Source organism: Maniola jurtina, chromosome 26, assembly GCF_905333055.1.
Source record: "Maniola jurtina chromosome 26, ilManJurt1.1, whole genome shotgun sequence".
NCBI lineage: Eukaryota > Metazoa > Arthropoda > Insecta > Lepidoptera > Nymphalidae > Maniola > Maniola jurtina.
This window is the reverse complement of record NC_060054.1, coordinates 2,044,736-2,058,794: the sequence shown is the minus strand read 5'-3', so window position 1 is coordinate 2,058,794 and position 14,059 is coordinate 2,044,736. Positions and strand designations below refer to the sequence as shown.

The 14,059-nt window shown below is 39.7% G+C and overlaps 1 protein-coding gene across 1 annotated transcript in view; it reads left to right on the top strand.

The window, feature by feature from the left end:
* Positions 1–457: 457 nt before the first annotated feature.
* Positions 458–14,059, top strand: part of LOC123878470 (zinc finger protein 260-like) — a 31,278-nt gene continuing 17,676 nt past the window's right edge. The window contains exons 1-2 of the mRNA XM_045925642.1: positions 458–473; positions 13,568–13,571. The gene's annotated coding sequence lies outside the window, so the exon portion shown is untranslated. The remainder of the gene's footprint in view (positions 474–13,567; positions 13,572–14,059) is intronic.

Below are 14,059 nucleotides of genomic sequence, written 5' to 3'. Positions count from 1 at the left end.
GGTCATTGGTGCCACTTTTAATAAAAGTTTTGCAATTGATTAATTACTTAACAGTTTACATTATAAAGGAAAAATATAAAGATTAAAAAGCCGTAGATTTTTTGAAAATAGAATTTTTGTTTTATAACAAAGTTACCATACAAGTTTGCGTAACTTTGGGAACGAAACATTTTAACATGGTAGATACCTACCTATAGCTATATCCTTTGGACCATTTTGGTTGCCTGGAAGAGATTGCTAGGTAGCGGTATGGCCGCCAAATTGTACCTATATTTTGTTGAGCTTTGTATGTGTTTTTCTGTACTAATTTTGTGGTGTACAATAAAAGTATATTCATTCATTCATTCATTCATACCAACAACTATTGAAAAACCGGTCAAGTGCGAGTCAGACTTTCGTACTGAGGGTTCCGTACTCGGGTATTTTTTCGACACTGCACGATAAATCATAAACGCATAAAAATAAATAATAATCTGTTTTAGAATGTACAGGTATAATAGCCCTTTCACAGGATATCCCTCTTCGTATAGTTATCTTACTTTGAAAATAATTGAAAATACTAAATTATTTTTATTGTTCATGACGAGATGTTGTCAAGTTGTTCAAGATGAGATCCTTCAAAGGATTCCTTTTTCCTTTTGAGGTACGGAACCCTAAAAATAATAAGACGTGTTTAATTTTATATTGTACCAATCATTTTAAATTTTGTTGTTCTTATAAATCTGATAATATAAGGCACAGAGTACTTTTTACATTAAGGTTACCACTTACAATCCAATGGGCGCTACGAGCATGCGGGAGGTGTGTGTGGTGAAACGTAGGTATAGGGGCAGCACTGCGGCCCTGACGCACCAGACTTGTAGACGTTTTCAACAAGTGGTAAATATTAAGGTGGTTTTTCAAAATTGAATTATGCAGGAATAACAATAATCTAAAGACCTGAATTTAATATATCGCTGCAAAAACCCAATAGATCATTTTTTTTAATGACTTTGCATTGAGTGTTCGACTTACAATGTTTAACACGTTTACAATGTTACCCGTGACGACTGTAGAAAAAGGATGTTTTTTTTTATCTCGAAAATTGAAAGAGATTCCTTAAATGTTTATCATACTAGTAATTAGTTGCGGTGGAAATGTTCCTCTCAAGTATATAAACCTACCTATTTAAGTTGTCAAAGTTCCAAGGATTCACTAACTGAAAATCTGTAGATACTTTGACCACCCGTGCGAAGCCATGGCGGGTCGTAGTTTAATTTTAAAGTCGCGATAGGAAAACATGTGAGGAAACCCGCACGCCTAAAGCTGAGAGTTCGCCATAATGCTCTCAAACGTGTATGCCGTCTGCCAATCCGTACCTTGGCTTCTCATGAGAGACCCGTGCTCAGAAGTGGGCCAGCTGTGGGTTGATGATTATGATGATAGGATGCTATAGACGATCAAATGAAACTGCAATAGTAGGTAGGCACATACTTTATTACTAAATAGAAAACTTAAATATAATTCTTACAGGTTAAAAATTGAATTTACATTTGAATTACTCCCACAGTAATTGGGCATATAAATCGTTTTCGTAGAACTCCTCGAAGCCGAGATAAACTCGAACGCATCACATTTTGTATTGCTCATAGCTCACAAGGCAAAGGCTTCTGGCAGTGTGAGTCCTCAGGCGGCTCACTACACTCCTGTCTGTACATTAGCGCAGGTGGCGCCAAACTTCTAGTTCGCTCTGAAGTTGCGACGAGTGAGGTATATCCCAACTTAATATTATATATTATATGTAATTGAGTACTTTGATGACAGTGAATTTTCAACCATTTAGGTATCTTTGATACATTTAAGGAATAAAAATTTGTATTTGATTATTTATTACTCGTTACTATTGATTTTCTTATTACCCGACTACGGCAAAGCCGAAAGGAAGGGTTATGATTTTAGCAGTCTATGTATGTATGTATGTATGTATGTATGTATGTATGTATGTATGTAAATATGTATGTATGTTTGTATCCAGATTTTGTGTGTTCCACCGTAGCGCCTAAACTACTGGGCCGATTTTGATGAATGAGGTGTCAATCGATTCTTTGTAATGGCCCGGGTGACATAGGCTATACTTTATACGAAAAAAATCGGCCTGACGGAAGTTACATCAAAAAAAGTGAGGGTCTCAAATTTTTTTTTATTGCTATTGTGTCGAGTGGGATGTCTAACGAAAGAGAAAAAAATTCTGAGTTCATAAATATAAATTTAGTTAGTATTAAAATATACCAAGCGACAGAAACCCCATTTTACTATAATTAAATTCGTTTCTATTAGACATAACAGATGGCGCCACTAGCTGCTTACAACGCATAGCTCACAGAATTTCTCATATAGTACGTAGTTGAATACAGTTCTTGCACTCTATTAATTGATTATTCTTTTTATTATTTAAATATATAGTATACTAGCAAACCCGGCGAACTCCGTTTCGCCACCAGATGGCTTCGTTTTATGTAACATTTCGTTTGGTGATTAAAAGAAGAAGAAAATTTTTTTTTTGTTTTATATTTGAAAAGGAAAAATTTGTCACATGAAATTAACTGAGCAGAGTACAATGATTAGCTGTCAAACAATGTATCACGCACCGGCGCCATCTACTTAAAATATTGGTTTGTATTACATGCTTTAAAAAAATATTTTCACGCTTTTCTCTTGAAATTTTTCCTGAATTTTCTTTGCTATAAACCACACGGAGCCCGAGACCTTTCCAACGAATGCAAAACCGTGGAAATCGGTTCGTGCGTTATGGAGTTATAGCGTCAGGAAGGAAAACCCGACTTATTTTTATATAGTAAAGAAATAGAAGATAGTTATCATTAAAATATACCAAGCGACAGAAATCCTATTTTATTATAATTTTATTATTTCTCATACAGCAGCGCCACCTATTGGCTATTTACGAGACCTCAGTTAATCGTCGCATCAACACAAAGGCCGTGGTCGTGCGTTGTCGACAGCAAAAAGAAAATATTCTAATTTGGTAGACAAATAAAATCACTGGAAATTCCGTCAATCAAGGATAAGAAATACGCTGTCGACAACGCACGACCACGGCCTTTGTGTTGAATCTCAATCAAGACGATGATAGCACTAAGCACAATCTTGTTTCTTTCTTTTTAGTTTATTTTACTTGTAACAAGTCGGGTTCAAGTTGTCTTATTTTTTCCGTAGTCGGGTTATAGTTTTTTCAACTTTTTTTTTATATTATGTTTTAATTGTGACTAAATGTACTTATCTTTTAAAAATGTAATTTAGTTAAGGGGCAAGCGACGGGTCACGTGGTTACGCGGGCAGCGTAATTCAAATTTAATTTGGTTTTTCGCAATTAGTAAACTAATACGACACCGTAGGCTTATGGCATTTTAATCGCGACAATGGCAGTATCATCCTCACAGGTCTATATAAAAATCTTTACTTGAAAGGGTCCAGTTTAAGAAATTAGCTCTAGTATCGACTAATTAATAGGTATAGTCTTAACACAAAATAATTCAAAGCGACTATTTTTGCACACTGTCCGTGGCAGTAGGTTGTGTTCGGGTGGTAGTTACTATTGCACTAACTGTTATTTACCCAATTTTGCAAAATAAATATGATTACATGAAGTCGGAGCGGACCGTCAGTTAGCGTTAACAAATTATAATTATTAAACACATGTGGCTACCGGCGCCGCGTCGGTGCCGCCATTTTATCACGTGGGCATACAACAGTATACACAAAAAGGCGGCGTAGGGCCGCGGCCGGTGCGGCGACTCATGTTTGCTTACACTAACTCACGCCGCGCCGGCTTCATGCGCAGGAGGCTCGGAGTGAACTAGCAGTTTAGCGACAGCTGGCCTTGCATTACTGACCAGCCAAAGCCGCGGCGCTTAGCCAGTGTGAGTCCTCATGTGCTTCACTAAACTACTGGTTACTGTACATTTATAATCGCACAAATTACAAACGAAAGGCTTTTCGCCAGTGTGAGTCCTCATGTGCTTCACTAAACTACCATTTTCTGTACATTTGTATTTACATAACTTACAAGCGAAAGGTTTTTCGCCAGTGTGAGTCCTCATGTGAATCACTAAACTACTGTTTACTGTACATTTATAATTGCACAACTTACACACGAAAGGCTTTTCGCCAGTGTGAGTCCTCATGTGATCCACTAAATGACTATTTTCTGTACATTTATATTTACATAACTTACAAGCGAAAGGTTTTTCGCCAGTGTGAGTCCTCATGTGACTCACTAAATGACTATTTTGTGTACATTTGTATTTACATAACTTACAAGCGAAAGGTTTTTCGCCAGTGTGAGTCCTCATGTGCTTCACTAAACTACTGTTTACTGTACATTTATAATTGCACAACTTACACACGAAAGGCTTATCGCCAGTGTGAGTCCTCATGTGCTTCACTAAATTACTGTTTACTGTACATTTATAATCACACAACTTACACACGAAAGGCTTTTCGCCAGTGTGAGTCCTCATGTGATTCACTAAATGACTATTTACTGTACATTTATAATTGCACAACTTACACACGAAAGGCTTTTCGCCAGTGTGAGTCCTCATGTGATTCACTAAATGACTATTTCGTGCACATTTGTAATTACATAACTTGCACACAAAAGGCTTATCGCCAGTGTGAGTCCTCCTGGGGCTCGATGACGTACTACTTTGAGTGAATTTGCGCTCTCTTAACTTACATGAGAAAGTGTTTGCGTAAGTGTGCGCCCTAATGTGGGTAACTAAGGAACTTTTCCGTTGAAATATCTTTTGGCACACGTCACAGATATACTGTATCTGGTCAGTATAGTTTCCTAACTGTGTACTGGATATATCCTGGGAATTGTGTTCGTTTTTCAAAAGAACATTTGGCCTCGCTGTTCGCAAATTGATATTATCACTTATTTTCGCCAACGATTCCTTCAGTTTTAGTAAGGGGTCCTGGGATTTCCCTGAATATTCAAAAATGTTTGTATTATTTTCGAAAGACAATAATATATCCAACTCGTCGTCTGTATCAGTCGGATGTTCTTCGTTTCCGTGATTGGTCGCGAGTACCGAAGGAGCGACTGAAACAAGACAACAGGCCATACATAATCCTGTCCAATCCATACTAATATTATTAATGTGTAAGTATGTCTGTGTGTCTGTCTCCATGTTACGGCCCATCGAGTAGATAATTTGCTTCCCGGATACGCTAGGATAGGCTAGTATAATCAGTTCCCACGGGGTTAAAAACCTAAATCACGATGGTGCGGGCATCATCTAGTTAGGAAATATTTTGTCCAAATGTCGGATTATTTTCCACTAAAACGTAATGACTATTGACTAGCTTTTCCCGCGCCTTCGTGCATGCAATGCAAGTAAGCTAAATGACATAAAATTAAAGCATTCATGTTAAGATCCTAATGCAATATCTCACAATCCTTCCGTAAACCTGTAAGGGTACTTGAGGGTGTCCTCCAAACAAATCTCTGGCTCACCTGGCTTAGGCATTGCATCGTCAGTCAGTCAGTCCGTCACAGTGCTGTTTTATATGTGCAGATAGAAGACAAAACATCTGTGACAGACAGATGGGTTAGGTTCCATGAGTGTGAAGTTTTATGTTTTCGAGTAAGAAACTAAGATATCTGTCGCAACATAGGAGCTAAAACGCGTGTAAAGTTAGTTGTTTTACCCGAAGCTTGCTCGCAGTCCCCCGACGACTCCGGCTTGGGAATCATGTGGCTGAAAGGATATAACTCTGTTTGGGCGGCGGCTGGCTCGGCTTCCCGTTTGACTGCAACTGCTTCGTCAGTTGCGGCAGTCGCGTCTAGTTCTGTCCGTCCGTCCGCGTCGGAGTGTGCTATGTACACATCGCAGTAGTCGGGCTCCGACACCGCCGAGACAATGTCGGACTGTAGTTGGTATTTTACGCGGCTTATCAATTTGACATGTCGTATAGTTATCTGAAACGAGTTCATGCCTTTAGGCAGATCTAAGCACCTAAAGATGGCGACTGACCTGAAATGTCATCGTAGCGTAACATTCGCAACGAGCGTGTCTGTTACGGCGTCTGCTAAACATGTGACGCGCACTGACTAGACGAATGCTCACATTGTAACACTACGCTCCAATGACACAGGTGGCACCCTTACATTCTGTTACATATCACAATAAAGTGCATCAAGCATTCCTCACCACTTCATGTCTGTCAAGTAGCTCCATCATCAGGGAGCGCGCTCTCAAGCTCTTGTCTCTGAATGCGCTAAAGTTCACCAGTCTCTGGGCACATTGCACACAAAGCGTTTGTTTGAGCTTTCCTTGACCACACAACTGCAACAAACACAACTAATTCATATACAGTTCCAACTTAGAGCGGCCGTGCACTGCTCGACTGCTCCAGCAGTTGACACGGCTCTTAGACTGCACACTGCCTTATCAATGACATAAATATACAACTTACAGGATGTCCCACTAAATGTTCATATGCTTCTTCCAACTGGTATTTACTCATCAGAAACAGCTTGCTGCGAGTGTCCAGGCATATCATGCAGACCTGTGCAAAGTGTTGTAACTATACATACCTGTATAAAATAGTGTAAGTGGTAGATGCATTTGTCAATTCAAAAGTAATTTTAGAAGGTTTTTAAGTAACAGAAAATTTCTTTCTATTACTATCCTAATCATTTCCACCTTCCATAATGAATTTGAGTGTGAACCATATGTATTAGGGTTAGCTTTTGAAATTGTCTATATACATAATATGCATTGGAGCTTAAAATAAAAGCTTGGAACATTATAAAGGAGTTACCAGCACTGGTGAGGGGACAGCGCCAGTACGAATCCGCCTTGAGCCACTCTCTGTTTCATAAATGTCGTCGTTCAGAAAATGCTGCGAGCAGACCACAGCAGGCTCTGGCAGGAGAGTGTCTTGTTTGCCGAGGGCTCTGAGCCAAGCAGCACGGAGATGCACTTCTCTGGGGAACCTGGAAATTACATCCTGTACTTTGACACGGAGCTTCCGTAACGGGACTCTTAGTTAAACAAAACGCAAATAGCTCTGCCTGGAGGGGAGCTCTAGAGTTGGATACAGACTCGCTCGGTTTGTGGACGCGCAGTTGTGACCTGTGCTCCGATTAGCCTGGGTTGGCGGGAGGCAGGGCTATAAGGTGGCTCAGTCAGTGACCTCTCTACCGACAAAGCACAGCCACAAGTTTCTAGGTTATAGTTAAGTATATATATGTACTTACTTATATAACAAAGGTTATAATGAAACACTCACTCGTGAAATGTAATCTCCTCGGATTCGGAGACGACCTCCGCCGTGGTTTTGCAGAAGGGCACACAGCACCGCATTGCCATTTTCCCTAAAAGGCGCAATTAATTGTAGGTAATATTTTTGTAGGTCAAATTTTGTACTGACAGCAGCAGTGTACGCTAAGGTCACAATATTACAAAGTCTCAAGCCTCAATCTCAATTCACTGAATTCGCCATTTTGCAAAGTGTTTTGAAGAAGTTTCAAGGTTGTTTTGTTTTTTCTGTAGCTCGATTCCGAAACCAAGACCAGCATCACTCATTATTACAATCATTACTGGTCTGTGATCACAATTGTTGTTATTGGCTTATTTAATGCTATTCTAGTTGCAACAATGCATTGTAGCCAATAGTGAGCGAGCGTCAACCAATCAGAGGTGATTGCGATCGGGACACTTGCTGTCATCGCAATCGAGCTGCTGATCTAGAAGACTCGATATGACATTGATGTACAAGCAGAACGGGTAACATTGTTATATTAGAGAGGGGCTTTAGGTCATTGGTGCCACTTTTAATAAAAGTTTTGCAAGTGCTTAATTACTAAACAGTTTACAATATAAAGGAAAAACGTAAAGATTAAAAAGCCGTAGATTTTTTTGAAAATAGAATTTTTGTTTTATAACAAAGTTACCATACAAGTTTGCGTAACTTTGGGAACGAAACATTTTAATATGGTAGATAGTAGATACCTACAACTATTGAAAAACCGGTCAAGTGCGAGTCAGACTCTCGTACTGAGGGTTCCGTACTCGGGTATTTTTTTCGACACTGCACGATAAATGAAAAACGCATAAAAATAAATAATAATCTGTTTTAGAATGTACAGGTATAGCCCTTTCACAGGATATCCCTCTTCGTATAGTTATCTTCCTTTGAAAATACTAAATTATTATTATTGTTCATGACGAGATGTTGTCAAGTTGTTCAAGATGAGATCCTTCAAAGGGTTCCTTTTTCCTTTTGAGGTACGGAACCCTAATAATAATAAGACGTGTTTAATTTTATATTGTACCTACCAATCATTTTAAATTTTGTTGTTCTTATAAATCTGATAGTATAAGGCACAGAGTACTTTTTACATTAAGGTTACCACTTACAATCCAATGGGCGCTACGAGCATGCGGGAGGTGTGTGTGGTGAAACGTAGGTATAGGGGCAGCACTGCGGCGCTGACGCACCAGACTTGTAGACGTTTTCAACAAGTGGTAAGTATTAATGTGGTTTTTGAAAATTGAATTATGCAGGAATAACAATAATCTAAAGACCTGAATTTAATATATCGCTGCAAAAACCCAATAGATCATTTTTTTAATGACTTTGCATTGAGTGTTCGACTTACAATGTTTAACACGTTTACAATGTAACCCGTGACGACTGTAGAAAAAGGATGCTTTTTTTATTTCGAAAATTGAAAGAGATTCCTTAAATGTTTATCATACTAGTAATTAGTTGCGGCGGAAATGTTCCTCTCAAGTATATAAACCTACCTATTTAAGTTGTCAAAGTTCCAAGAACTAACTAACTGAAAATCTGTAGATACTTTGACCACCCGTGCGAAGCCATGGCGGGTCGTAGTTTAATTTTAAGTCGCGATAGGAAAACATGTGAGGAAACCCGCATGCCTAAAACTGAGAGTTCGCCATAATGCTCTCAAACGTGTATGAAGTCTGCCAATCCGTACCTTGGCTTCTCATGAGAGACCCGTGCTCAGTAGTGGGCCAGCTATGGGTTGATGGTTATGATGATAGGATGCTATAGACGATCAAATGAAACTGCAATAGTAGGTAGGCGCATACTTTATTACTAAATAGAAAAATTAAATATAATTCTTACAGGTTAACAAGTGTAAATTAAAAATTTATAACACCCCCGACAAGTGAAGGTTACAGTTACTAGAAAAGAGCTGATAACTTTCAAACGGCTGAGCCGATTTTCTTGTATTATAGCTAAGAACACTCTCGATCGAGCCACCTTTCAAACAAAAAAAACTAAATTAATATCGGTTCATTGGTTTAGGAGCTACGATGCCACAGACAGATACACAGATACACACGTCAAACTTATAACACCCCTCTTTTTTGGTCGGGGGTTAAAAATTGAATTTACATTCGAATTACTCCCACAATAATTGGGCATATAAATCGTTTTCGTAGAACTCCTCCAAGCCGAGATAAACTCGAACGCATCACATTTTGTATTGCTCATAGCTCACAAGGCAAAGGCTTCTGGCAGTGTGAGTCCTCAGGCGGCTCACTACACTCCTGTCTGTACATTAGCGCAGGTGGCGCCAAACTTCTAGTTCGCTCTGAAGTTGCGACGAGTGAGGTATATCCCAACTTAATATTATATATTATATGTAATTGAGTACTTTGATGACAGTGAATTTTCAACCATTTAGGTATCTTTGATACATTTAAGGAATAAAAATTTGTATTTGATTATTTATTACTCGTTACTAATGATTTTCTTATTTTATATTCTTTTTTAATTGTGACTAAATTAACTCTCTTTTTAAAAATGTAATTTAGTTTAGGGGCAAGCGACGGGTCACGTGGTTACGCGGGCAGCGTAATTCAAATTTAATTTGGTTTTTCGCAGTAAACTAATACGACACCGTAGGCTTATGGCATTTTAATCGCGACAATGGCAGTATCATCCTCACAGGTCTATATAAAAATCTTTACTTGAAAGGGTCCAAGTTTAAGAAATTAGCTCTAGTATCGACAAATTAATAGGTATAGTCTTAACACAAAATAATTCAATGAGACTATTTTTGCACACTGTCTGCGGCAGTAGGTTGTGTTCGTGTATAACTATTGCACTACAAACTGTTATTTACCCAATTTAGCAAAATAAATATGATTACATGAAGTCGGAGCGGACCGTCAGTTAGCGTTAGTAAATTGTAATTTTACTAAACATATATGGCTACCGGCGCCGCGTCGGTGCCGCCATTTTATCACGTGGGAATACAATAGTATACAGACTGTTCACTATAACTTGTCCCTTGTCGTCATGTTGGCACCATTGCAGTTCACACAATAATAAACTCTAAGTTCTGAGGAATAAAGTGAACAAAGCAATGGTGCCAACATAACGGCAAGGGACAAGTTACTGTGAACAGTCTGTACATAAAACGGCGGCGTAGGGCCGCGGCCGGTGCGGCGACTCATGTTTGCTTACACTAACTCACGCCGCGCCGGCTTCATGCGCAGGAGGCTCGGAGTGAACTAGCAGTTTAGCGACAGCTGGCCTTGCATTACTGACCAGCCAAAGCCGCGGCGCTTAGCCAGTATGAGTCCTCATGTGACTCACTAAACTACTGTTTACTGTACATTTATAATTGCACAACTTACACACGAAAGGCTTATCGCCAGTGTGAGTCCTCATGTGCTTTACTAAATGACTATTTTGTGTACATTTGTATTTACATAACTTACACACGAAAGGCTTTTCGCCAGTGTGAGTCCTCATGTGACTCACTAAATTACTGTTTACTGTACATTTATAATTGCACAACTTACACACGAAAGGCTTATCGCCAGTGTGAGTCCTCATATGAATAACTAACTTACCATTTTCTGTACATTTATATTTACATAACTTACAAGCGAAAGGCTTTTCGCCAGTGTGAGTCCTCATGTGACGCACTAACTTACCATTTTCTGTACATTTATATTTACATAACTTACAAGCGAAAGGCTTTTCGCCAGTGTGTGTCTTCATGTGCCTCACTAAACTACCACTTCGTGCACATTTGTATTTACATAACTTACACACAAAAGGCTTTTCGCCAGTGTGAGTCCTCATGTGACTCACTAAACTACTGTTTACTGTAAATTTATAATTGCACAACTTACACACGAAAGGCTTTTCGCCAGTGTGAGTCCTCATGTGACGCACTAACTTACCATTTTCTGTACATTTATATTTACATAACTTACACACAAAAGGCTTTTCGCCAGTGTGAGTCATCATATGAATAACTAACTTACCATTTTCTGTACATTTATATTTACATAACTTACAAGCGAAAGGCTTTTCGCCAGTGTGAGTCCTCATGTGCTTCACTAAATGGCTATTTTGTGCACATTTGTATTTACATAACTTACACACAAAAGGTTTTTCTCCAGTGTGAGTCCTCATGTGTGTAACTAAACTACCATTTTGTGTACATTTGTATTTACATAACTTACAAGCGAAAGGTTTTTCGCCAGTGTGAGTCCTCATGTGACTCACTAAACTACTGTTTACTGTACATTTATAACTGCACAACTTACACACAAAAGGCTTATCGCCAGTGTGAGTCCTCCTGGGGCTCGATGACGAACTGCTTTGAGTGAATTTGCGCCCTCTTAACTTACATGAGAAAGTGTTTGCGTAAGTGTGCGCCCTAATGTGGGTAACTAAGGAACTTTTCCGTTGAAATATCTTTTGGCACACGTCACAGATATACTGTATCTGGTCAGTATAGTTTCCTAACTGTGTACTGGATATATCCTGGGAATTGTGTTCGTTTTTCAAAAGAACATTTGGCCTCGCTGTTCGCAAATTGATATTATCACTTATTTTCGCCAACGATTCCTTCAGTTTTAGTAAGGGGTCCTGGGATTTCCCTGAATATTCAAAAATGTTTGTATTATTTTCGAAAGACAATATATCCAACTCGTCGTCTGTATCAGTCGGATGTTCTTCGTTTCCGTGATTGGTCGCGAGTACCGAAGGAGCGACTGAAACAAAATAACAGGCCATACATAATCCTGTCCAATCCATACTAATATTATTAATGTGTAAGTATGTCTGTGTGTCTGTCTCCATGTTACGGCCCATCGAGTAGATAATTTGCTTCCCGGAAACGCTAGGATAGGCTAGTATAATCAGTTCCCACGGGGTTAAAAACCTAAATCACGATGGCGCGGGCATCATCTAGTTAGGAAATATTTTGTCCAAATGTCGGATTATTTTCCACTAAAACGTAATGACTATTGACTAGCTTTTCCCGCGCCTTCGTGCATGCAATGCAAGTAAGATAAATGACATAAAATTAGAGCATTCATGTTAAGATCCTAATGAAATATCTCACAATCCTTCCGTAAACCCCTAAGGGTACTTGAGGGTGTCCTCCAAACAAATCTCCAGCTCGCCTGGCTTAGGCATTGCATCGTCAGTCAGTCAGTCAGTCACAGTGCTGTTTTATATGTGCAGATAGAAGACAAAACATCTGTGACAGACAGATGGGTTAGGTTCCATGAGTGTGAAGTTTCATGTTTTCGAGTAAGAAACTAAGATATCTGTCGCAAAATAGGAGCTAAAACGCGTGTAAAGTTAGTTGTCTTACCCGAAGCTTGCTCGCAGTCCCCCGATGACTCCGGCTTGGGAATCATGTGACTGAAAGGATATAACTCTGTTTGGGCGGCGGCTGGCTCGGCTTCCCGTTTGACTGCAACTGCTTCGTCAGTTGCGGCAGTCGCGTCTAGTTCTGTCCGTCCGTCCGCGTCGGAGTGTGCTATGTACACATCGCAGTAGTCGGGCTCCGACACCGCCGAGACAATGTCGGACTGTAGTTGGTATTTTACGCGGCTTATCAATTTGACATGTCGTATAGTTATCTGAAACGAGTTCATGCCTTTAGGCAGATCTAAGCACCTAAAGATGGCGACTGACCTGAAATGTCATCGTAGCGTAACATTCGCAACGAGCGTGTCCGTTACGGCGTCTGCTAAACATGTGACGCGCACTGACTAGACGAATGCTCACATTGTAACACTACGCTCCAATGACACAGGTGGCACCCTTACATTCTGTTACATATCACAATAAAGTGCATCAAGCATTCCTCACCACTTCATGTCTGTCAAGTAGCTCCATCATCAGGGAGCGCGCTCTCAAGCTCTTGTCTCTGAATGCGCTAAAGTTCACCAGTCTCTGGGCACATTGCACACAAAGCGTTTGTTTGAGCTTTCCTTGACCACACAACTGCAACAAACACAACTAATTCATAGACAGTTCCAACTTAGAGCGGCCGTGCACTGCTCGACTGCTCCAGCAGTTGACACCGCTCTTAGACTGCACACTGCCTTATCAATGATATAAATATACAACTTACAGGATGTCCCACTAAATGTTCATATGCTTCTTCCAACTGGTATTTACTCATCAGAAACAGCTTGCTGCGAGTGTCCAGGCATATCATGCAGACCTGTGCAAAGTGTTGTAACTATACATACTTGTATAAAATAGTGTAAGTGGAAGATGCATTTGACAATTCAAAAGTAATTTTAGAAGGTTTTTAAATAACAGAATATTTCATTCTATTTCTATCCTAATCATTTCCACCTTCCATAATGAATTTGAAATGTAAACCATATGTATTAGGGTTAGCTTTTGAAAGGGTCTATATACATAATATGCATTGGAGCTTAAAATAAAAGCTTGGAGCGTTATAAAGGAGTTACCAGCACTGGTGAGGGGACAGCGCCAGTACGAATCCGCCTTGAGCCACTTTCTGTTTCATAAATGTCATCTTTCAGAAAATGCTGCGAGCAGACCACAGCAGGCTCTGGCAGGAGAGTGTCTTGTTTGCCGAGGGCTCTGAGCCAAGCAGCACGGAGATGCACATCTCTGGGGAACCTGGAAATTACATCCTGTACTTTGACACGGAGCTTCCGTAACGGGACTCTTAGTTAAACAAAACGCAAATAGTTCTGCCTGGAGGGAAGCTCTAGAG